The sequence below is a fragment of the Capra hircus genome (genome assembly GCF_001704415.2).
Source record: "Capra hircus breed San Clemente chromosome X unlocalized genomic scaffold, ASM170441v1, whole genome shotgun sequence".
NCBI lineage: Eukaryota > Metazoa > Chordata > Mammalia > Artiodactyla > Bovidae > Capra > Capra hircus.
Genome location: NW_017189516.1, coordinates 19,752,079 through 19,776,686, shown reverse-complemented (window position 1 = coordinate 19,776,686; position 24,608 = coordinate 19,752,079). Strand labels below are relative to the sequence as shown.

At 39.6% G+C, this 24,608-nt stretch overlaps 1 pseudogene; it reads left to right on the top strand.

The window, feature by feature from the left end:
* LOC102173649 overlaps nt 1-22,755 on the top strand; it is a 73,146-nt pseudogene extending 50,391 nt beyond the window's left edge.
* Nucleotides 22,756-24,608: the final 1,853 nt, after the last annotated feature.

The following is a 24,608-nucleotide window of genomic DNA, read 5'->3' as shown; positions in this document are numbered from 1 at the left end:
AGGGACAAAGAGAAACATTGTATAATGGTAAAAGAATCAATTCACCAAAAAGACATAGCAATCCTAAATGTGTGTGCACTAAACAAAATAGCTTCAGGATATATGAACAGCAAAAACTGATGGGGCTGAAAGGAGAAATAGATACATCCACAATTATAATCGAGGACATTAGCAATTAATAGAACTAGTGGAGAGAAATTCCAGCAGTGATAAAGAAGAGCTGAACACCACCACTGATTAACAGGATCTAACTTATATTTATAAAACATTCTACCCAACAGTAACAGAAAACACATTCTTTTCAAGTACCCATGGAACATATTCACCAAGATGGACCATTACCTGAGCCATAAACCAAATCTCAACAAATTTTAAAAAGGGCCCACAGTTCAGTACTTGGTCAGGAAATTAAGATCCCACAAGCTTCACAGCCAAAAAAAAAAAAAAAGGTGGAATCAAACTAGAAGTCAATAACAAAGACAACAGGAAAACTTCTAAAATGCTTATTTAAAAGCATGCTTCTTGGGACTTCCTTGGTGGTCCAGTGGCTAAGACTCCATGCTCCCAACACAAGGAGCCCAGGTTCAATCCCTAGTCAGGGAACTAGATCCCACATGCCACGACAACGACAACAAAACAGTTCCTGCATGCCACAACTAAAGAACTAACGTGCCACAGAGATCGAAACTGCTGTGTGCCACAACTAAGACCAAGTGCAGCCAAATAAATAAACATAAAAAAAAGATTCTTAATCATCTATCGGTCAAAATGGAAGTCAAAAGGAAACTTTTACAAATACACAGAACTGAAAGAAAAGAGAAAATAAAACATATCAATATTTGTGCAATGCACTAAAGCAGTGCTGAGAGGGATATCCACAGCACTAGATGCTTACATTAAAAAGGAGGAAAGTTCTCAAATCAATAATCAAACTTCCTACCCCAAGAAACTAGAAAAAGAAGAGCAAAATAGATCCAAAGCAAGCAGCAGGAAGGAAATAATAAAAATAAGAGCAAAAATCTGGGACTTCCCTGGTGGTCTGGCAGTTAAGAATCCACCTTATAATGCAGGGGATGCAGGTTTGAACCCTGGTCAGGGAACCAAGATCCCACATGCTGCAGGGTAACTGAACCCCTGCCTGTGTGACACAACTAGAGAACCTGTGTGCCACAATTAAGACCCAATGCAGCCAAGAAAATAAATAAATAGATATTTGTTAAAATCAAGAAAACTGAAAACAGAAAAACTGTAAAAGTCAATGAAACAGAAATTTAGATCTTTGAAAAGATCAATAAAATTGAAAAACCTCTAGAAAGATTGAGAAAGATAAAAAAAAGAGAGAGAGAAGATACACATCACCAGTATCAGGAATAAAAAATAGGATAGCTCTACAGATACTGCAATAGTTAAAAGGATTATAAGATATAATAAAACTACAAATGACTTTAGGCTCATAAATTCAACAACCCAGAGGAAATAGACTGAATACTGCAAAACCACAAACTACCAAACTCATCTAAATAGTCCTATAGCCATCAAAGAGATCGAATTTTTTATTGATATTTAGCCCCCGAAAAGGAACTCTCTAGGCCCAGATGTTTTCACTGAAGAATTCTACCAGACATTTAAAGAGAAATTAGCACCAATTTTATAGACTCTCTTCCAGGTAAGAAAACACTTCCCAACTCATTTTATAAGGCCAATTTTACTTTGCTATCAAAACCAGGAAAAAAAGGAGAAAATTACACATTGTTATCTCTCTTGAACTTATCCACAGAAATTCAACAAAATGTTAGCAAATCAAAAACATTAAAACAAAAACAAATCAAAACATTACCAAGGTTTATAAAGAGTTATACACCACAACCAAGTGAAATGTATCCCAGGTATGAAAGACTGGTTCAATATACAAAAATCAGCCAATGTCAGCCACTATACCAAGAAAAATCAGATGATCAAATTGATGAAAAAAAAAACCCACCAAAACCCCATTTGACAAACTCTAACAGCCAGATTTCTGGTTTCTGGAGATGATGGAGTAGACATACTTTTCCCTATTTCTACCTCTAAGTACACTTAAAAACCTAGATATTGTATATAAACAAGACTCTAGAAGACTCTGAAAGGTGGGAGAAAAGACAGCAGACTGGCTAGAGACTCAAGGAGGGAATGGCATGGCAGTTAGTTCCCTGGGTTTTATTTCTGCATGATAGATCCAAGACGAGGTACTGGAAAAACCAGCAACTTCAAAACACGAAGTAGTGCAGACAAGAAAAGATCCAAGAAACCCTTTTCTCCCTAGCCAAAGAAGCAGGCAACAGGCAGCCTGCACGAGAAAGAAGGCGAATGTTGCGACATGAAGATTATACATGGAAAAGGCCTGGAAACAAACTTGCTATGTGCAACTGCATTAAGAAAAATCTCAATTTTCCTCCTACCTTTCTCCTTTACTTTCACATAGAACACCACTTCTGATTTTTTTTTTTTTGGCTGTGCCAAAAAAAACAGTTACTGTTACTGTTAAAGTCACTTCAGTCGTGTCCGACTCTGTGTGACCCCACAGACGGCAGCCCACCAGGCTCCCCCATCCCTGGGATTCTCCAGGCAAGAACACTGGAGTGGGTTGCCATTTCCTTCTCCAGTGCATGAAAGTGAAAAGTGAAAGTGAAGTCTCTCAGTCGTGTCCGACTCTTCGCGACCCCACACGGCTTGCAGGATCTTAATTCTCAGACCAAGGATTGAAACTGGACCCTCAGCAGTGAAAGCACAGAGTCCTAACCAGTGGACTGTCAGGGAATTCCCACTTCTGATAATTCTGGTCATTAAATGTGTGGAGGTTTGTCCCCTACCAAGCAATTCCCCGTGACGCCAGTTGCATGTCCTACTACTCAGCTCTGACACACTTATCTCCCTGGAGACTGCATGGGATCTGTCAGGTTAAGGGCTCAGTCCCACGAGATTCCTCCCACAACTTTGGATGCCAATCGAAAGTAGTAGGCCCCCAGGTTACCCACAACTTCTGTCTGACTCAGCTACACACTGGAGTTTCCTATGACCTCTTCTCCCTTGGATTCACTGAAAAAAGCTCACAGAACTCAGGGAAACATCCACATTTTTCAGTTTATTAAAGGATATGATAAAAGATACAGATGAACAGTCAGCTGAAGAGACACAGGGTGAGATCTGAGAGAGTCCTGAGCACAGGCGTTTCATCCCCATGGAGTTGGGGTACATCACCTCCTGGCATGTGGACAGTTCACCCACGCAGAAGTTCCTGGAACTCCATGCTATTGGGATTTTATGGAGGCTTCCTCATGTAGGCACAATCAATTATTAACTCCACTTCCAGCCCTCGTCCCTTTCTGGAGGGTGAGGAAGTAGGGCTGAAAATTCCAAGTTTCAATCACTGCTTAGTCTTATTGGTGACCAGCCCCCATCCAGGAGCCTATGTAGAGTCACCTCATTAGAAATTCCAAAGGATTTAGGAGCTCAGTATCAGGAAACAGGGTGAAAGAACAAATATTAGAATAAAAGATTCTCCTGTGCTCTTATCATTTAAGAAATTACAGGAGTTTTGGGAGCTCTGTGCCAGAAAGAGGGGGTAAAGATCAAATACATATTTTTTATTATAAATCACTATATCACAGTAATAAAGACAGAGAAGCTACTTACATTTCTGGGCATGCATGATCTGTCTAAATATTTCATCCAAGGAAAATAAATCAAAGAGATTTTCTCACTTGATTAGGAGATATTAATATATAAAAGGGATTCAAAATAAGAAATTCAAAATGTATGTGGCTTAGCCATGGAGATATGTGCCTGTGGCCTAAAAATAACCATAATATTACTAGTGAGAATTAAACATTAGAAAGCTTTTTAAGTGTAAATGACAACTGATTGTATTTTTTTGGTTTGTTTGTTTAGTAATAATGGAAATCTGCCTTTGAGAAGGAACTTGAATATATCTTAAGAGTGTTAGTCTGACTCTTTGTGACCCAGTGGATTATAGCCCACCAGGCTCCTCTGTCCATGGAATTTTCCAAGCAAGAATACTGGAGTGGGTTACCATTTCCTTCTCCAGGGGATCTTCCCGACCCAGGGATCGAACCCGGGTCTCCTGCATTGTAGGTGGATTCTTAACCACTGAGCCACCAAGGAAGCCTATGGCCCATGATCAAATACAGGCCACTGTCTCTTTTGGTAAATAAGTTTTATTGAAATACACACACATGCACACACAAACGGCATTTCTGTATACTATTTATATTAATATAGATAAAAACACAATGCCATTTATAATTGCTCCAAAGAAAATGAAATACTTAGGTATATAGTTAACAAACATGTATGCTAAAAATTACAAAATACTGATGATGGAAACCAGAGGAGCTCTAAATAACTGAAGAGATTTCTTGTGTTATGGATTGGAAGACTCAATGGGGTAAGAAATGTCAGTTCTTACCAAACAGATCTATAAGTTAATGCAATTACTATGAAGATGTCATAGATATATACAAAGATTTTCTAAGATTTATATGGAAAAGCAAAGGCTTAAACAATCTTGGAAAAAAAAAAAAGGAGGAACTATTCCACATGGTATTAAGGTTTACTATAGAGCTATAGGAATTAAGACAGTGTGGTGTCTGCAGAGGCATACGGATCAAAGGAAAAGAATGGAGAGTCTGACATAGACCCACACAAAGACACCCAACTAATTTTTGTCAAGGGAGTGAAAGCAAGCCAATGGGAGAAGGACAGGCTATTCAACAAATGGTGCTAGAGCAAATGGACATCAAAGGGAAAAAAACCTGGAATCTGGAACCTCACATCTCACACAAAATTAACTCAAAATGGATCACAGACTTAAATATAAAATGTACAACTTTAAAAACTTTGAAAAGAAAATATAAGAGAAAATCTTCAGATATCAGGCTAGACAAAGAATTCTTATACATGATGCCAAAAACACAATCCATAAAAGGGAAATATGACTAACCGGGTGTCAGCAAAATTAAAAGTTTTTGCTCTGGGAGGAACTCCGTTAAGATAATGAAAAGACAAGCTACAGACTGGGAGAAAATAATTGCAAAATGTATACCCAACAAAAGACTTGTATCTAAAATATGAAAGAACTCTCAAAATTCAACAGTGAAAACCAAAAAATCTAATTAGAAAATGGGCAGAAGTCATGAAGAGACATTTTACCAGAGAGGATATACAGATGGCAAATAATGATATTAGGCATCATTAACCATCAGGGAAATAAATGAAAACTATAGTCAGATATCCTTATGCAACTATCAAAATGGCTAAAATGAAAAACTGTAACAACACTAAATGCTGGAGAGGATGCAGAGATCACCTACACATTGCTAGAGAGAGTTTTAAATGGCAAAGCTACTTTGGAAAATAATTTGAGTTTGGCAGTTTCTTAAACAAGCAACTAGTATATGACTCACTGTTGCATTCCTCAGTATTTATCCCAAAGAAATGAAAACTTATGTTCACCCAAAAATCTGTATAACAAAACAGTCTTAACAGTTTTATTCATAATACCTGAAACTGGAATTAGCCAAGATATCAAGTTGTGATAAAGCTTAGTTGCCGTGCAGTATGTGGGATCTTAGTTCCCTGACCAGAGATCAAACCTGTGCCTTCTGCATTGGAAGGTGGATTCTCAAGCACTGAAACACCAGCGAAGTCCCAATTTCCTCATTTGATATTGTACTATAGTTATGAGAAAGCCCCTTTGTACATTTTTCTTTGCAGGAAACCCTTTGTATCTTTTTTTTTTTTTTTTGCAAGTTCATGTCAATTTATTATTTCAGAATTAAAGAAGAAAAACTGCATGGAGAAGGGACTCACACTCAATACACAGAGCTGCAGACTGTGGGGCTTGCCCTGGACATATGTAGCCTGGCATCAAGGTGACTGGATCATCAGCCTCCATGGGGACAACAGTATGGCAGCAGATCGTTTTAGACTCACAGTTCTGTTTGTGACCCATGCAGTGGACGCCTAAGGAATAGGACCCTTTCGGGATTTGCATCAATAAATCAACAAGATGGTAAGCACCATGCTACCCAGGTAAGGACTGTGGGCTCCTACTGCTACAGTTCAGGACTGGGCCCCAGAACAAGACCTGGAGATCGCAGTACACAAAGGCTTCTTCATGAAAGAATCTCCCATTTGGAGAAAATGTTTTAATTATGAAGTTGAGGGGTAAGAGAAGAGGCCCAAACTGACTGTAAGAGACCCAAATCACCCAAGTAGTCTTTTTCACTCTGCCTCTTCCCTTCCACTCTGACCTGCACAAAGCCAGGACTTGGCAACTAGGTGAGAAGAGATGGGGGGCTGGCATCACTAACTTGGTGTTTCTCTTTCCTCCAGGTTAATGATAATCATAGGTATGAAGTGACGACTTCTAAGTTGGTCCTGGAGGGGTGCACACATCTGGGGGTGGGAGACAGTCTAGAAGGGCACAAGGTATACAAAGAAGAAACCACTGAGCCATCTTAGGATGAGTGTAGACAAAAGGTATGAGAAACACATGGGGAGCTTAGAAGATGGGAGTGCTTTTGGAGACTGGGCATACCCATCACATGACCACAAAATGAGACTGAAAACCTGGGCTGATAGGGAAAAAAACACCTTAGACCCAGGGATTGGCACAGATGGGGGAACATTAGGCTCTCTTGGCTCTTGCCTGCAGGACCCCTGACCTGTCCTGTCATCTCAGAAAGCTGTGGTAACCTTGTCCCAAGGCAACAAAACATTGTTGCTGAGGTCGCAATAAACCTATTAGCAGAATCTGGTTATCCCAGATGGGGCTTCCCAGGTGGCTCAGGGGTAAAGAATCTGCCTGCAATGCAGGTGACTCAGGTGTGATCCTTGGGTCAGGAAGATCCCCTGAAGGAGGCCATGGCAACCCACTCTAGTACTCTTGCCTAGAGAATCCCATGGACAGAGGAGCCTGGCAAGCGGCAGTCCATAGGGTTGCACAGAGTCAGAAATGCCTGAAGCAACTAAGTAGCAGTTACACCAGATCAGGCTATGGCAGGGGGCTGAGTTGACTGGGGTGGCCTAATCATTCTCTTCAGAAACACTTCTGCTTGCTTTTACAGAAAGATTTAAGATTCCCTGATGGCTCAGATGGTAAAGAGTCTGCCTGCAATGTGGGAGAAACATGTTCAATCCTTGGGTCAGGAAGATCCCCTGGAGAAGGAAATGGCAACCCACTCCAGTATTCTTGCCTGGAAAATCCCATGGATGGAGGAGCCTTGCAGGTTACAGTCCACAGGATTGCAAAGAGTTGGACATGACTGAGCAACTTCACTTTCACTTTTCACAGGAGCTATTTAATTCAGCTGAGTTTGTTTACCATAAAGCACAGAAAACTGGTTTATTCCTGTCATAAGAAATGATACACTTCTGCAACAGTTTATGCCCCAGTAGGGTTCCACTTCTGACATGGACATCAAGCCTATACTTGTCTGCCACACATGAACCAGTCTAAGCAGTGAAGCAAGACAAACTACCAGCATACAGAAAGGCCACCCCAAACACAGTAATCTAAACAAGATGAAAAGGCAGAGAAATAAAGGAACATGATAAATGCCCACCAAACCAAACAAAAGAGGAAGAGATAGGGAGTCTACCTGAAAAAAAATTCAGAATAATAATAAAAATGATCCAAAATCTTGAAATGAAAATGGAGTTACAGATAAATAGTCTGGAGACAAGGATTAAGAAGATGCAAGAAATGTTTAACAAGTACCTAGAAGAAATAAAAAAGAGTCAATAGATAATGAATCATACAATAAATGAGATAAAAAAAAAACACTCTGGAGGGAACCAACAGTAGAATAACTGAGGCAGAAGATAGGATAAGTGAGGCAGAAGATAGAATGGTAGAAATAAATGAAGCAGAGAAGGAAGAAAAAGATTTAAAAGAAATGAGGACAACCTCAGAGACTTCTGGGACAATGTCAAATGCTCCAACATTCGAATTATAGGAGTCCCAGAAGACGAAGACAAAAAGAAAGGCCATGAGAAAATACTTGAGGAGATAATAGTTGAAAACTTCCCTAAAATGGGAAAGGAAATAGCCACCCAAGTCCAAGAAACCCAGAGAGTCCCAAACAGGATAAACCCAAGGCAAAACACCCCAAGACACATATTAATCAAATTAACAAAGATCAAACACAAAGAACAAATATTAAAAGTAGCAAGGGAAAAACAACAAATAACACATAAGGGGATTCCCATAAGGATAACAGCTGATCTTTCAATAGCAACTCTTCAGGCCAGGAGGGAATGGCAGGAGATATTTAAAGTGATGAAAGAGAAAAACCTACACCCCAGATGACTGTACCCAGCAAGGATCTCATTCAAATATGAAGGAGAAATCAAAAGCTTTACAGACAAGCAAAAGCTGAGAGAATTCAGCACCACCAAACCAGCTCTTCAACAAATGCTGAAGGATCTTCTCTAGACAGGAAACACAGAAAAGGTTTATAAACTCGAACCCAAAACAAGAAAGTAAATAGCAACAGGATCATACTTATCAATAATTACCTTAAATGTAAATGGATTGAATGCCCCAACCAAAAGACAAAGACTGGCTGAATGGATACAAAAACAAGACCCATATATATGCTGTCTACAAGAGACCCACCTCAAAACAAGGGACACATACAGACTGAAAGTGAAGGGCTAGAAAAGATATTTCACACAAATGGAGACCAAAAGAAAGCAGGAGTAGCAATACTCATATCAGATAAAATAGACTTTGAAATAAAGGCTGTGAAAAGAGACAAAAAAGGACACTACATAATGATCAAAGGATCAATCCAGGAAGAAGATATAACAATTATAAATATATATTCACCCAACATCGGAGAAGGTGATGGCACCCCATTCCAGTACTCTTGCCTGGAAAATCCCATGGACAGAGGAGCCTGGTAGGCTACAGTCCATGGGGTCGTGAAGAGTTGAACATGACTGAGCGACTTCCCTTTCACTTTTCACTTTCTTGCATTGGAGAAGGAAATGGCAACCCACTCCAGTGTTCTTGCCTGGAGAATCCCAGGGATGGGGGAGCCTGGTGGGCTGCCATCTATGGGGTCCCACAGAGTTGGACACGACTGAAGTGACTTAGCAGCAGCAGCAGCATTCACCCAACATAGGAGCACCGCAATATGTAAGGCAAATGCTAACAAGTATGACAGGGGAAATTAACAGTAACACAATAAGAGTGGGAGACATTAATACCCCACTCACATCTATGGATAGGTCAACTAAACAGAAAATTAGCCAGGAAACACAAACTTTAAATGATATAATAGACCAGTTAGACCTAATTGATAGCTATAGGACATTTCACCCCTAAACAATGAATTTCACCTTTTTCTCAAGTGCACACAGAACCTTCTCCAGGATAGACCACATCCTGGGCCATAAATCTAGCCTTGGTAAATTCAAAAAATTGAAATCATTCCAAGCGTCTTTTCTGATCACAATGCAGTAAGATTAGATGTCAACTACAGGGAAAAAACTATTAAAAATACAAACATATGGAGGCTAAACAACACACTGCTGAATAACCAACAAATCACAGAAGAAATCAAAAAAGAAATCAAAATATGCATAAAAATGAATGAAAATGAAAACATAACAACCCCAAAGCTATGGGATTCAGTAAAATCAGTGCTAAGGGGAAGGTTCATAGCAATACAAGCTTACCTCAAGAAATGGGAGAGAAATCATATAAATAGCCTAACTCTACACCTAAAGCAATTCCAAAAAGAAGAAATGAAGAACCCCAGGGTTAATAGAAGGAAAGAAATCATAAAAATCAGGGCAGAAATAAACTAAAAAGAAACAAAGGATCATCCCAGTGCACCAGCCCCAAGCATCCTGGGAGGGAGGTTGGGAGGGGGGTTCAAGATGGGGAACACGTGTACGCCCGTGGTGGATTCATGTTGATGTGTGGCAGAACCAATACAATATTGTAAAGTAATTAGCCTCAAATTAAAATAAATAAATTTAAATTTTAAAAAAAGAAACAAAGGAGACCATAGCAAAAATCAACAAAGGTAAAAGATGGTTCTTTGAGAAGACAAATAAAATAGACAAACCATTAGCCAGACTCATCAAGAAAAAAAGGGAGAAGAATCAAATCAACAAAATTAGAAATGAAAATGGAGAAATCACAACAGACAACACAGAAATACAAAGGATCATAAGAGACAACTATCAGCAATTATATGCCAATAAAATGGACAATGTGGAAGAAATAGACAAATTCTTAGAAAAGTATAACTTTCCAAAACTGAACCAGAAAGAAATAGAAAACCTTAACAGACCCCTCACAAGCACGGAAATCGAAACTGTAATCAGAAAGCTTCCAGCAAACAAAAGCCCAGAACCAGATGGCTTCACAGCTGAATTCTACCAAAAATTTAGAGAAGAGCTAACACCTATCCTACTCAAACACTTCAGAAAATTTCAGAGGAAGGTAAACTTCCAAACTCATTTATGAGGCCACCATCACCCTAATACCAAAACCTGACAAAGATTCCACGAAAAAAGAAAACTACAGGCCAATATCACTGATGAACATAGATGCAAAAATCCTTAACAGAATTCTAGCAAACAGAATGCAACAACATAATAAAAAGATCATACATCATGAGCAAGTGCACTTTATCCCAGGGATGCAACAATTCTTCAACATTCACAAGTCAATCAATGTGATACACCATATTAACAAATTGAAAGATAAAAACCATATGATTATCTCAATAGATGCAGAGAAAGCCTTTGACAAAATTCAACATCCATTTATGATAAAAAAAATAATCCTCCAGAAAACAGGCATAGAAGGAACCCTCAATATAATAAAAGCCATATATGATAAACCCACAGCAAACATTATCCTCAATGGTGAAAAACTGAAATCATTTCCCCTAAAGCCAAGAGCAAGACAAGGGTGCCCACTCTTACCACTACTATTCAACATAGTTTTGGAAGTTTTAGCCACAGCAATCAGAGAAGAAAAAGAAATAAAAGGAATCCAGATTGGAAAAGAAGCAAAACTCTCAGTGTTTGCAGATGACATGATCCTCTACATAGAAAACCCTAAAGACTCCACCAGAAAATTGCTAGAGCTAATCAATGAATATAGTAAAGTTGCAGGATATAAAATTAACACACAGAAATCCCTTGCATTCATATACACTAACAATGAGAGAACAGAAAGAAAAATTAAGGAAACAATTCCTTTCGCCATTGCAACGAAAATAATAAAATACTTAGGAATAAATCTACCTAAAGAAACAAAAGACCTATATGTAGAAAATTATAAAAGACTAATGAAAGAAATCAAAGATGACACAAATAGATGGAGAAATATACCATGTTCATGGATTGGAAGAATCAATATAGTGAGAATGAGTATACTACCCAAAAGAATTTATAGATTCAATGCAATCCCTATCAAGCTACCAATGGTATTTTTCAGAGAACTAGAACAGATCATTTCACAGTTTGTATGGAAATACAGAAAACCTCAAATAGCCAAAGCAATCTTGAGAAAGAAGAATGGAACTGGAGGAATCAACCTGCTTGACTTCAGGCTCTACTACAAAGCTACAGTCATCAAGACAGTATGGTACTGGCACAAAGACAGAAATATAGATCAATGGAACAAAACAGAAAGCCCAGAGATAAATCCACGCACCTATGGACACCTTATCTTTGACAAAGGAGGAAAGAATATACAATGGCAAAAAGACAATCTCTTTAACAAGTGGTGCTGGGAAAACTGGTCAACCACGTGTAAAAGAATGAAACTAGAACACTTTCTAACACCATACACAAAAATAAACTCAACATGGATTAAAGATCTAAATGTAAGACCAGAAACTATAAAACTCCTAGAGGAAAACATAGCCAAAACACTCTCTAACATAAATCACAGCAGGATCCTCTATGACCCACCTCCCAGAGTAATGGAAATAAACACAAAATAAACAAATGGGACCTAATTAAGCTTAAAAGCTTTTGCACAACAAAGGAAACTATAAGCACGGTGAAAAGACAGCCTTCAGAATGGGAGAAAATAATAGCAAATGAAGCAACTGGCAAAGAATTAATCTCAAAAATATACATCCAGCTCCTGCAGCTCAATTCCAGAAAAATAAATAACCCAATCAAAAAATGGGCCAAAGAACTAAACAGACATTTCTCCAAAGAAGACATACAGATGGCTAACAAACACACGAAAAGATACACAACATCACTCATTATCAGAGAAATGCAAATCAAAACCACAATGAAGTACCATCTCAAGCCGGTCAAAATGGCTGCTATCCAAAAGTTGACAAACAGTAAACGATGGAGAGGGTATGGAGCAAAGGGAACCCTCTTACAGTGTTGGTGGGAATGCAAATTAGTACAGCCACTATGGAGAACAGTGTGGAGATTCCTTAAAAAACTGGAAATAGAACTGCCATATGCCCCAGCATTCCCACTGCTGGGCATACACACTGAGGAAACCAGAATTGAAAGAGACACATGTACCCCAATGTTCATCACAGCACTGTTTACAATAGTCAGGACATGGAAGCAACCTAGATGTCCATCAGCAGATGAATGGATAAGAAAGCTGTGGTACATATACACAATGGAATATTACTCAGCTATTAAAAAGAATGCATTTGAGTCAGTTCTAATGAGGTAGATGAAACTGGAACCTATTATACAGCGTGAAGTAAGTCAGAAGGAAAAACACCAATACAGTATACTAACGCATATATGTGGAATTTAGAAAGACGGTAACGATAACGCTATATGTGAGACAGCAAAAGAGACAGATGTCAAGAACAGACTTTTGGACTCTGTGGAAGAAGGCGAGGGTGGGATGATTTGAGAGAATAACATTGAATCATGTATATTATCATATGTGAAACAGATCACCAGTCCAGGTTCGATGCATGATACAGGATGCTTGGGGCTGGTGCACTGGGATGACCCAGAGGGATGGGATGGAGAGGGAGGTGGGAGGGGGTTCAGGATGGGGAATACATGTACACTCATGGCTGATTCATGTCCATGTATGGCAAAAACACTACAATATTGTAAAGTAATTAGCCTCCAATTAAAATAAATAAATATTTTTTAAAAAAGAAAAATAATATTAGATAACAGTATTCATTTAGTATATGGATATGGCCAAAGTAGTGATTGTACTAAAATTACTAAATTCTTTACAGCACTGTTTTGTTATATGAACATGTTTTCTATGTATGCACGTCACATATGTAGATGTATCATATGGAATAGATATAATAGAAAATCCATATATGTGTATACACACACACACGTACACACACAAATATATAATACACTCTACATATTAAAACTCTGGAAATTATAAGGAAAGTATCACAGCCTCTGGATTTCTTTTTTCATTTTTAGCTGTAGCTAGAATTTTTTGTGATGCAGTGAATTGAGGAGAAGTCAACAGGAGAATTAAGCTCAAATGAATACATCATACATCAACTTCAAAGAATGGACTTCATCGGCCCTTTGCCAATGGCTGTGTTTTGAGCACCACCTTGTTAGTAAGCTGAAACTGAAAGCAGTTCTCTTGACTCCAGTGCTTGAGTGGTTTACATTATGCTATGTGAGTTAGTAACTGGGGAAACCACATGTGATAAGCAAAACCTATGGTGATTACAAGAGAAATTGATTTTTTCCATAGTTTTCACACAACATAAAAACATAACTATACAATGTTCTGAGTAAAAAGAAAGACCACTCTGAGACTTTTTAATTCAAAATATCTCCATTTGCTGTACAGCAGAAACTAACACAATACTGTAAAGCAACTGTACCTCCAATTTTAAAAAATGCAGGAAAGGTGGAGGCAGGAAAATCCAAGTTGCTAGGTGGAAGAGAGTCCTTTCAAATAGTGCTTTGTATGATTGTCTGTAGCTAAATCAATAAGAAAGTCAGGTAAGTTACTTAGAATTTATCATAGGATATATGTAATATAAGGAACTAAAAAAATAGTCTTCATGAGTACCACCATTTGATGCTTATCTAAATAAAATCTGCATCATTTGCAAAAAAGAAAATCTCCCTATAGTGTCAAAAATGGAGCGGGAGAGGAGTAGATATTTACTCCATAGAGTATTATATTAAACTATTTTAATATATTCTATGAAATCTAAATGTTCTAAAGGCCAACCTTAAAGTGTAGAAAAAAATGTTGCAACTGTACTAACACTCATTACACATATTTAGACAACTTTATCACTATTGCTCAGGAAAGGCCTGTCCTGGTCTGGTAGAATTCTACAGAAAAGTCTTGTGTTTGGTGTAGTAAGGGATACTGGGCTCTGGCAGCCCACTAATCTAATTAATAAAATGGTACCCTTTGTACCAGGAAATGTCAACCCACTCCAATCTTCTTGCCTGGGAAATCCCATGGACAGAGGAGACTGGTGGGCTACATATAGTCTATGGGGTCGCAAAGAGTCAGACATGACTTAGCAACTAAACAACAACAATCACTTTTCATATCACACTTGAATTATTAAGTTTTCAGAGAATTTGAATGCAAAAAGTAACAATCAATATAATTTAAATGTCATCTCACAATTAAGAAAGTATCTCACAAGTCTGTTCAGTTGCAAGTTTTTATGTTTTATTACATTGCTAAGAAACAGATACCTGGCGCTTCCCTGGTGGTCCAGTGGTTGATATTCAGAGCTCCCAATGTGGGGGGCCTGGGTTCGATCCCTGGTCAGGGAACTAGATTCCACATGCAGCAACTAAAAATCCCATGTGCTGCAACTAATACCAGGAGCAGCCAAATAAAGAAAAATAAATTTCTTTCATAAAAACAACACAAAAAACAGATACTCTTTCTGAATCATCCTTGTGATTCAGGGAATCACAGACTATTCCCTGGCCATTTCACAAACTTTGTTGGATGCGTTAGAATTTTCTAGGTGGTAAAAAGAAAGTTTTGAATTTTTAAAATTACTATGGACTTAAAAGAGTAGCAAGTTTCTGCCCTGTATTTCTGAAAAAATATCTGGGAATAACTATAACAATAACAAAAGCTGAAAATTATTTTCAAGGACTAAAGAAAACAAATGCATTGTCGTGCATGCTACATGTTATCAGTTAAAATAGCCAACTGTGATGAAATATCTGAGGGAAAAAGTAGAGCCTTTTACAAATGTAGAAGAAAATGTTACTTCTCTGGGTCTAAGTACAGAGTACCAAGGACAAGGAGAAATATGTCAGAACAAGCAGAAAAATTGGGTCATATACCTCGAGAATCAAAACTTCTTATTTATTCTCACTGAGAGAATTACTGTGAATAACTAGGTGAGTTTGATACCAGCATAAGGAACAGAAAGGGAATGAGAAAAGCAGGAAGCAAATTCGAATAGCCAGAAGAGTGGCTTTGACTATGAGCATGGTGTCAGAATTTCAAGAATGACAGAAAAAGCAAGTAGACAGATGGCAGAGACACTTGCTGAAACCATAGGGAAGAGAGTTTCAAATATGTTATCATTGCTTTTGAACATTCAGTGCCCATAACTCTCTGTGAGGAAAGCTCTGCTAGCCTTTAAGACGTCTTGAATTGGGAAATATGGGAGGTTTAAACTGAAAAAGCCTAAGGTTTCTTGAAGAAAACAAATCTATGATGGGGCATTCAAACCCAAAGCAGCATTTTAAAAAATCGAAGTATTGATGATTTGCAAAATTGAGTTAGTCTCACGTGTACAGCAAAGTGATTCAGTTATGTATTTTTTCAGGTTATTTTCCATTACAGGTTATTACAAGATATTGACTGTAGTTCCCTGTGCGTGTGCATGCTAAGTCACTTCAGTTGTTTCCGAGTCTTTGCAACCTTATGGACTGTAACCCGCCACGCTCCTCCGTCCATGGGATTCTCTAGCAAGAATACTGGAGTAGGTTGCCATTTCCTCTTCCAGGGGATCTTCCCAACCCAGGGATTGAACCTGTGTCTCTTATGTCTCCTGCATTCACAGGCAGGTTCTTTACCACTAGCGCCACCTGGGAAGCCCTGTAGTTCCCTATTAGTGAAGTCACTCAGTCATGTCCGACTCTTTGCGACCCCATGGACTATAGCCTACCAGGCTCCTCCATCTTAACCTATCCCTCCTCTCCCTCCCTTCCCCTTTGGTAACCATAAGTTTATTTTCTATGTCTGTGAGTCTGTTTCTGTTTTGTAAATAAATTTATATGTATCATTTTGGGGGTGCTTCCCTGGTGGCTCAATGGTAAAGAATCCACCTGTCAATGCAGGAAACATGGGTTCGATCCCTGGTCTGGGAAGATTCCACATGCAGAGGAGCAACTTAGGCCCAGTGCCACAACTACTGAGGTTGTGCCCTAGAGCCCACGCTCTGCAGCAAGAGAAGCCACCACAGTGAGAAGCCCAAGCACCACAACTAGAGAGTAGCCCCTGCTTGCCACAACTAGAGAAAGGCCCTTGGGCAGCAATAAAGACCCAGCACAGCCAGTAAATAAACCAACAAATAAAACTATTAAAAAAAAAACAAGGTCAATGCAGAAAGGCATCACTGAGAAAGGTGTTTGGGGTGAGGGGGAGGGGAAGTAAATACAAAAATCATCGATATAATCACCTGTTTTTTCCAGAAAAAGCTTAAAATGAGTCATCTCTCTCCCTGTGTCTCCTCTACCCACCTCCTCCACCACTCTTATGATTCCAGAGAGGAAATAATAGCCAATAATCACTGTGGTCACAAGTAACTGATGGTCACAAATGCATGATCATGTACATAAAATTATTTCTACTTTAAAATACAAATTACCAAAATGAGGAAATATATGCATACACTCAGTTAATGAAGGTTAGCATAGAGACAGCCAGCCGTACTGTTCCCAGTTACTGCTCTTCATTGCTCAGAATGCATCTACTATAATTATATTCTTCCTAGGATACTCAGATACACATGTTCATGTGCACACACACACACATGCAGGCTAAACACAGTCAAGCAACATATTCCCACAAAATTTAGCTTATGTTGTTATTTCATCTGTGCTCTTGGAGCCATGGAAATTCAGAGCAACAAGAGGCTTTGTGTCCAGAGTCTTGCAACATACTACGGTTGCAGCTGTAGAAAATTAGGTCAAAGCCTGAGATGGGAGTTAGGAGCAGGCTTCTGACTAGATTCTGAGTGTGCTCCTTGTCCCAAGATTAAGATGGCATGAAAGAGACTCCCAGAAAATGCTAACTTCCCATCAAAGAGGCCCCCTTTGACATTGGAGAGTGACAACATCTATCATACATAAAGCACTATTGTGAGGACATTACTGAGCTCTGGAGTGTGAATTATTCTTTTATCTTTAATTTTATCATCTAATAATGCTTTGAAAGTACAAATATCATTTTTGATGCTATGCCTTCAGGGAAATTAAGAAGTGATCACTGCAGTTTTAAACACTGTACTTCCAAAATAGACATATAACTTGTGATTTGGGAGGAATGTTGTCACCTAAGGGGCTGGATTATAAAATTCCAACTTAAAAACAGAATAGGTGTGAAAGGTGTTAGCTGCTCAGTCGTGTCCGACTCTTTATGACCCCATGGACGATGGCCCACAAGGCTCCTCTGTTCATGGAATTCTCCAGGCAAGAATACTGGAGTGGGTTTCCTGACCCAGGGATCAAACCCAGGTCTCCCAAATTCTACTTTAGGAAAGTGTTGGAGGAAAAGTGGGGGAGGGGATGTTAGAAGGATACCATAGGGAAATAAAGAAATATCACAGCATTCCAAAAAAAGTTAAAGAGGAATCCTCATCCCCTCCCACTTTTCCCATAACACTTTCTTAAAGTAGAATTTGTGGCAAACCTATTTTGTTTTTAAGTTGGAATTTGATAAGCCAGCCCCATAAGTGATTGCATTCCCCCAAAATCAGGAGTTATGTGTCTGTTTTGGAAGTACAGTCCTTCCTTCAGGGGCTTCCTAGGTGGCTCAGTGGTAAAGAAACCTGCCTGCCAATGCAGGAGATGCAGGTTTGATCCTTGGATGGGGAAGATGCCCTGGAGAAGGAAATGGCAACCCACTCCAGTACTCTTGCCTGGGAAATCCCACGGACAGAGGAGCCTGGCGGGCTATAGTCCATGGGGTTGCAAAGAGTTGGACACGTCTGAGCACAAACATCCTTCTTTCAAAAAGATCTCAGAACAAACTGGAGGCTGCCAGAGAGAAAGGGTTGGGGGTGCTGATGAAATAAGTGAAGAGGATTAAGAAGCAAAAACTTCCAGCTATAAGATAAATAACTCCCATATATATAATGTACACATCAGGAATATAGTCAACAATATTGTAGCATATTTGTCTGGTCATGGATGGTGACTAGACTTACCATGATGATCATGTCACAGTATATTCTACTGTTCTGTTCTACTGTTCAGGGCATGTGCATATACACATGCTAAGTCACTTCCATCATGTCCAACTCTTTGCGACCCCATGGACTTTAGTCCACTAGGCTTCTCTGTCCGTGGGATTCTCTAGGCAAGGACACTGGAGTGGGTTGCCATTTCCTTCTCCAGAGCATCTTCCCAACCCAGTGATCGAACCTGCGTCTCTTACATCTCCTGCATTGGCAAGCAGGTTCTTTACCACAAGTGCCACCTGGGAAGCCCAATATATATCACAATATATACATATGTCCAATCATCACGTTGTACATCTAAAACTAATACAATGTTCTTTGTCAATTATATCCTAATAAAACCGGGAAAAGCAAAAAAAAAAAAAAAACTTTTTAAAAAAGACCTCAGAACACATACCACCACATACATGCCAACTTGTATTCAGCACTCACTTTCCCTGAATGCTCAGATCTCTTTGCTAAGAGATTTAGGGCTTAGATGTAGTCAGGTAATACATATATACTTAATACATTTTCTTGTCATTTATTTCAATATATTTAGTAAAAGTAGCCTGCTGCATATGTCTAACTCTCTTGGGCGGTTCCCAGTTCTATCTCCTACAAAACAATTTCATTTGGAGTTTTCCTCTGAGTTTTAACATCAGAAAAGATGAAAGGTTTGGACTATTGTTGTTGTTTAGTTCCTAAGTCATGTCCAACTATTTTGCAATCCCATGGACTGTAGCCCACAAGGTACCTCTGCCCATGGGATTTCCCAGGCAAGAATACTGGAGTGGGAAAAAAAAAAAAAAGAATACTAGAGTGGGTTGCCACTTGTTTCTCCAGGGGATCGTCCCAACTCAGGGATCAAACCCACATCTCCTGCATTGGCAGGTGGCTTCTTTACCACTGAGCCACCGGGGAAGCCCAAGCTTTGGACTATAGTTATTATAAACTCTCTTCATTCTCCAAAAGCACGAAATTAACTTGTTTTCTTATAAATAAAATTACTCCACTGACTACAACAGCACAATCTGAAGCTTCCAGTATTTCTGTATCCTGTGACAATGGAGAAGTAGCCCTGTGTGGTTCCATAATGGGAGTCCTCAAAACATGCCAAAGATAGAGATGGAGATATGGATGAATTACACTGTAGCAGTCAAAGCAGGCAATTTTCAGTCTCTGCTTGGGCAGCAAAATAACCAATCTCTTCATTTTTTGATTCTAGGTTAAAACAAAGAGCTACCACAAATAGCTGAAACTTGGTGGTGGGGGATTCCTAGAGAAAGTCAGCTTCGTTAAAGTGCTATCTATCAAACCTCATGCCAGAACCACTAAGAAAGTAAGAAATCCCCTGAACTTGAGACATTTCGTCCTTGCCCACCCTGTGATGATGGAAACTCCTTTAGTAACCAGTAGGCATTAATCTCACCATGGCAGGGTGCAAAGAGATAAAACTAGGGAACAGGATGGTCTAAAATAATTAACAGCTCTCTAAAGAGTTGGCCCTACTAACATGGCTCATTCTTTCCAATTATAGGAATACATTTCCTTGGGGTTTTTTTTTGGCCCTGCCATGCAGCATGTGGGATCTTAGCTCCCCAAACAGAGACTGAACCCATGCCCCCCTGCAGTGGAAGCTCACAGTCCTAACCACTGGGCCACTGGGGAATTCCCAATACATTTCCATTTTTTAAAAAGCTTACACATGATTAAATTCATTAGGAGGACTGAAAGTACTATCTTTTTCTTCAAACAAACAAAATTGCTTTTCAGCACATGTTAGAAGGAATATAGTAGTAGAAAGAGTGGGGCTGTAAAAACAAGACCTAGCTAAAAGATACCACTTATTTGCTATATGACCTTGGGCAAGGGCAAAATGCATACCTGCCTCAGCAGCAGCTCCATCACAACTATAACACCATATTCCACAGTCTTATGCAGAGAGCAAGTGAGAATGTATCTTGAAACTTTTTGGTAATTCCTGAAGTCTCATATACATTGTTTTTATGACATTAGAATAGTACACAGTTTATAATAATTATTAAAGTATTTTTGTCTGCAGGATAGATTAAAAAACAAATTTTATGTGAAAACACATATTTTACCTTCACTGAAACTCATACCCCTATTCGTACATGACAAAAAGAAAGGGTCAGCTGAAAGCTAGAGACAGGGACAAGAGCTGAGGAAAAGGCAGCAGTGTTACCAAATAGACACAAAGTCTGCTGCTTTCAGTACAGCGTTCTTTTGGAAAGAGGAAAGGTCCTCCCCAACCTGCCCCACCTCCAACTGGGCACAGGAAACCTATTAACTGAGGGAAGGAGAAAGAGAAAAGCACTTTAGTGACTGCAACTGCTAGCACACACCAAACCTAAGAATTTGTTAGGTTCTAATATGGAAAGAAAAAGATTTTAGAGGGGCTCAGAGAATAGGACAGGAATCTTACACAGAAATAGAAGAAAAGAAAGGAAGATCCCTCGGAATCCTGATTTTAGACATTGTTCATTCTTAAAAATACAGAAAGCTATATTCTCAATTAAGTTTTCTTCTACAGTGTATTTACATACTGGTGTTTTAAAATTTTATTTTATTTCACCATTTTATGGAGTAGCTAACACAGGCAGTGGTCAGCTCATTGGGGTGGCTGGTGAATGCACATGGACCACGACCAGTCATGCATCACATTCTATGGAAACTATAACTTAAGATATAGAAACCATAAGGGTTATATGCCATTTCTATAAACCTCATCCATGTGCTACTTTTTTCTAATTTTCTGTTCCCTCTTCTCCTTGCTTTCTTCTGCCGTCCATATTTCTTTTGTAACTTACAAATTGCTCTCTCTTCTATCTCCTTTCCACACAGAAAGAGCGTACAAGTTTTTAAAGGTACGATAAGTTTTCAAAATACAGAGATATCCATATTTATATACATTCTGTCCAGTTGTTAAGGAAACTTTTTTCAAGATTGAGTCTATGATAGCACCAAAAAAACTGTAAGTGTTTCACAAATGTGTTACTTTTTATTTAAAGAATTCAACAGTGTCAAAAGTAATCTATTTACATGGGGTTTTCACAATCCATGTTTCTCTGTCTTTTATTATCTAGGATTATAAACATAACAGGGCTACCCTGGTGGCTCAGACAGTCTGTCCACAATGCAGGAGACCCAGGTTCGACCCTGGGTCGGGAAGATCCCTTAGAGAAGGAAATGGCAACCCACTCCAGTATTCTTGCCTGGAAAATCCCATGGATGGAGGAATCTGGCAGGCTACAGTCCATGGGGTCACAAAGAGTTGGACATGACTGAGCAACTTCACTTTCTTTCTTTTCTATAAACATATCAAGGCAAAAAGTTATAATAATTAATGAACTAAGTCTTCATCTCAAGAAGTGAGAAAAAGAACACTGAAACAGTAAATTTTATACAATTGAAGGACAGCAGTTCTGCTTCCAGCCACATGGACAAGACTCACCCTCCACGCAATGCAACTAGAGTAGCCCCCAATCACCCGCAAGGAGGGAGAGCCCACATGCAGCAACGAAGATCTGGCACAGCCAAAAAATAATGTGCACTATAAACCATAAAGCAATCAGTGAATAAAACCAAGAGTTAGAGCTAGTAAGCCAAAAAAAGAGATGAAGTGAAATCATTTTTAAAAACCTAATTCAAAATAAAGCAATAAAAAAGGAAAAATGACAAGAGGGAAGGGGACAAACAGAATCAGATAGCTGCCTCACCATGTCACCTGCTCTAGAGCGAGTCATGGTGGTGGCACTGGTTGCTCCTGGCATCCATGGCTGGCATGCAGCAGCAGCAGGACACCAGTAACCTCAAGGCCGTCAACATTCAGGGCAAGTTGGTGTTGCTGAAGAAGTACGATGGCTAGGTGTCCCAGGTGGTGAATGCAGCTAGCAAATGGGGCTTCATAGACCAGCACAGCAGGACCTGAGGCCCCAGCACTTCAATGTGCTTGCCTTCCCCTGCAACCAGTGTGGCCAGCAGGAGCCCGACAGCAGCAAGATTCAGAGCTTTGCCCCGCCTCACCTACAGTGTCACTTTCCCCATGTTTAGCAAGATTGCAGTCGCCAGCACTGGTGTCCACCCTGCCTTCAAGTACCTGATGGAGACTTCTGGCAAGAAGCCCAGCTGGAACTTCTGGAAGTACCTAGTGGCCCCAGATGGAAAGGTGGTAGGAGCTTGGGACCCAAGCATGACGGTGGAGGAGATCAGGCTCCAGGTTACAGCACTGGTGATGAAGCTCATCCTGAAGAAGCAAGAAGACTTATAACCACTTTCCTTCCTCTCCCCCATCCCCTCCCCCCACCATGCATGAGTGACCAGAGCAAACTCAAATGGTGCTACAAAGAGACCACAGACTCTCCTCCACTCTTATCCTGATACCTAACCCATCACTCCTGTCAGGGGAAAATTCTAGTAGTTTGATTATTTGAATCTTAGAGCAGCCTCTAGGAACCAGTGAGAGTTCTTGACCAATGACTTACCAGCTGGTAAGAACCTCTATCCCATGAAAACTTGTGGCAAATAGAAGCATTTCAAGCAATAATCTCCTATCTATAAAGCGGGATCAATTCCTACCTCACAGGGCTATTGTGAGGATGAGGATGAAAAGCCTATGGAAGTGCCAAGGGCAGTGCCAGCTAACCAGGAGGCATTCAAGAAATGGTTTTTGCATATGAACCAAAAAATAAGTTGTGATCAACAAAAACTTGAACCCAACATGAATTTCTAGCCCTAAGAATCCAGGCCAAATATTTGCTGTTTTTACTGTTTTCCTATGTATTTTTTCAATTACAAAAGTAATACATTTCATTGTAAAATAATACATGATACAAAATAAAAAATGAAAGCATCTCCCTCAAAAAAATAATCAGATAGCTAGATGAAATACTAAAACTTAAACATATCGATAATAACATTAACTAAGTGATCTAAGCATCTCAATTAAAACTCAGACAATGTAAGATTATGTAAAAAGATCCCAGTTGCATTGCTTCCTAAGTGTGTTAAGAAACACACTTATAATACACAAGGGGAGTGACATTAGCAACATGGCAGACTAGGAAGCTCCAAGCTTATGTTCCTCAACAAAAACCTAAAACTAAATTTGAAAAGAAAAAAGCAAGCAAGCCAAATTGTCAGAACCAACTGTCAGCACTTCTGGAAAAGTCACAGGTTTACAGCAACAGAACAAGTGTCCAATCAAGAAAAAGTCATTTTCAAAATCATGGGAAAGTTTTGCAGCATTCTTACTGACCCTCATCCCAGCTTCTACCTAGGACGGTGGTAGTTGTGGTCTGAAAGCAGCTGCCTGATTCCCAGCCCCCTCCCTTGAACTGGAGGAAACACAGCAGATTATTTGCAAGTGGTTGCCTATGTGCTTTCTACCCATCCACCATGTTCCATGTTCCTTTCTTCTTGCCTTCTTTTGGATTATTCATCTATTTTCCTCCCTCTTGTTTGAAATGTGTCAGTCCAGTTCAGTTCAGTTGCTCAGTCGTGTCCAACTCTTTGCGACCCCATTAATCGCAGCACAACAACAATCCCTGTCCATCACCAACTCCCAGAGTTCACTCAGATTCACGTTCATCGAGTCAGTGATGCCATCCAGCCATCTCATCCTCGGTCGTCCCCTTCTCCTCCTGCCTCCAATCCCTCCCAGCATCAAAGTCTTTTCTAATGAGTCAACTCTTCGCATGAGGTGGCCAAAGTACTGGAGTTTCAGCTTTAGCATCATTCCTTCCAAAGAAATCCTAGGGTTGAGCTCCTTCAGAATGGACTGGTTGGATCTCCTTGCAGTCCAAGGGACTCTCAAGAGTCTTCTCCAACACCACAATTCAAAAGCATCAATTCTTCAGCGCTCAGCTTTCTTCACAGTCCAACTCTCACATCCATACATGACCACTGGAAAAACCTTAGCCTTGACTAGACGGACTTCAGTCGGCAAAGTAATGTCTCTGCTTTTCAATATGCTATCTAGGTTGGTCATAACTTTTCTTCCAAGGAGCAAGCGTCTTTTAATTTCATGGCTGCAGTCACCATCTGCAGTGATTTTGGAGCCCCAAAAAGTAAAGTCTGACACTGTTTTCACTGTTTCCCCATCTATTTCCCATGAAGTGATGG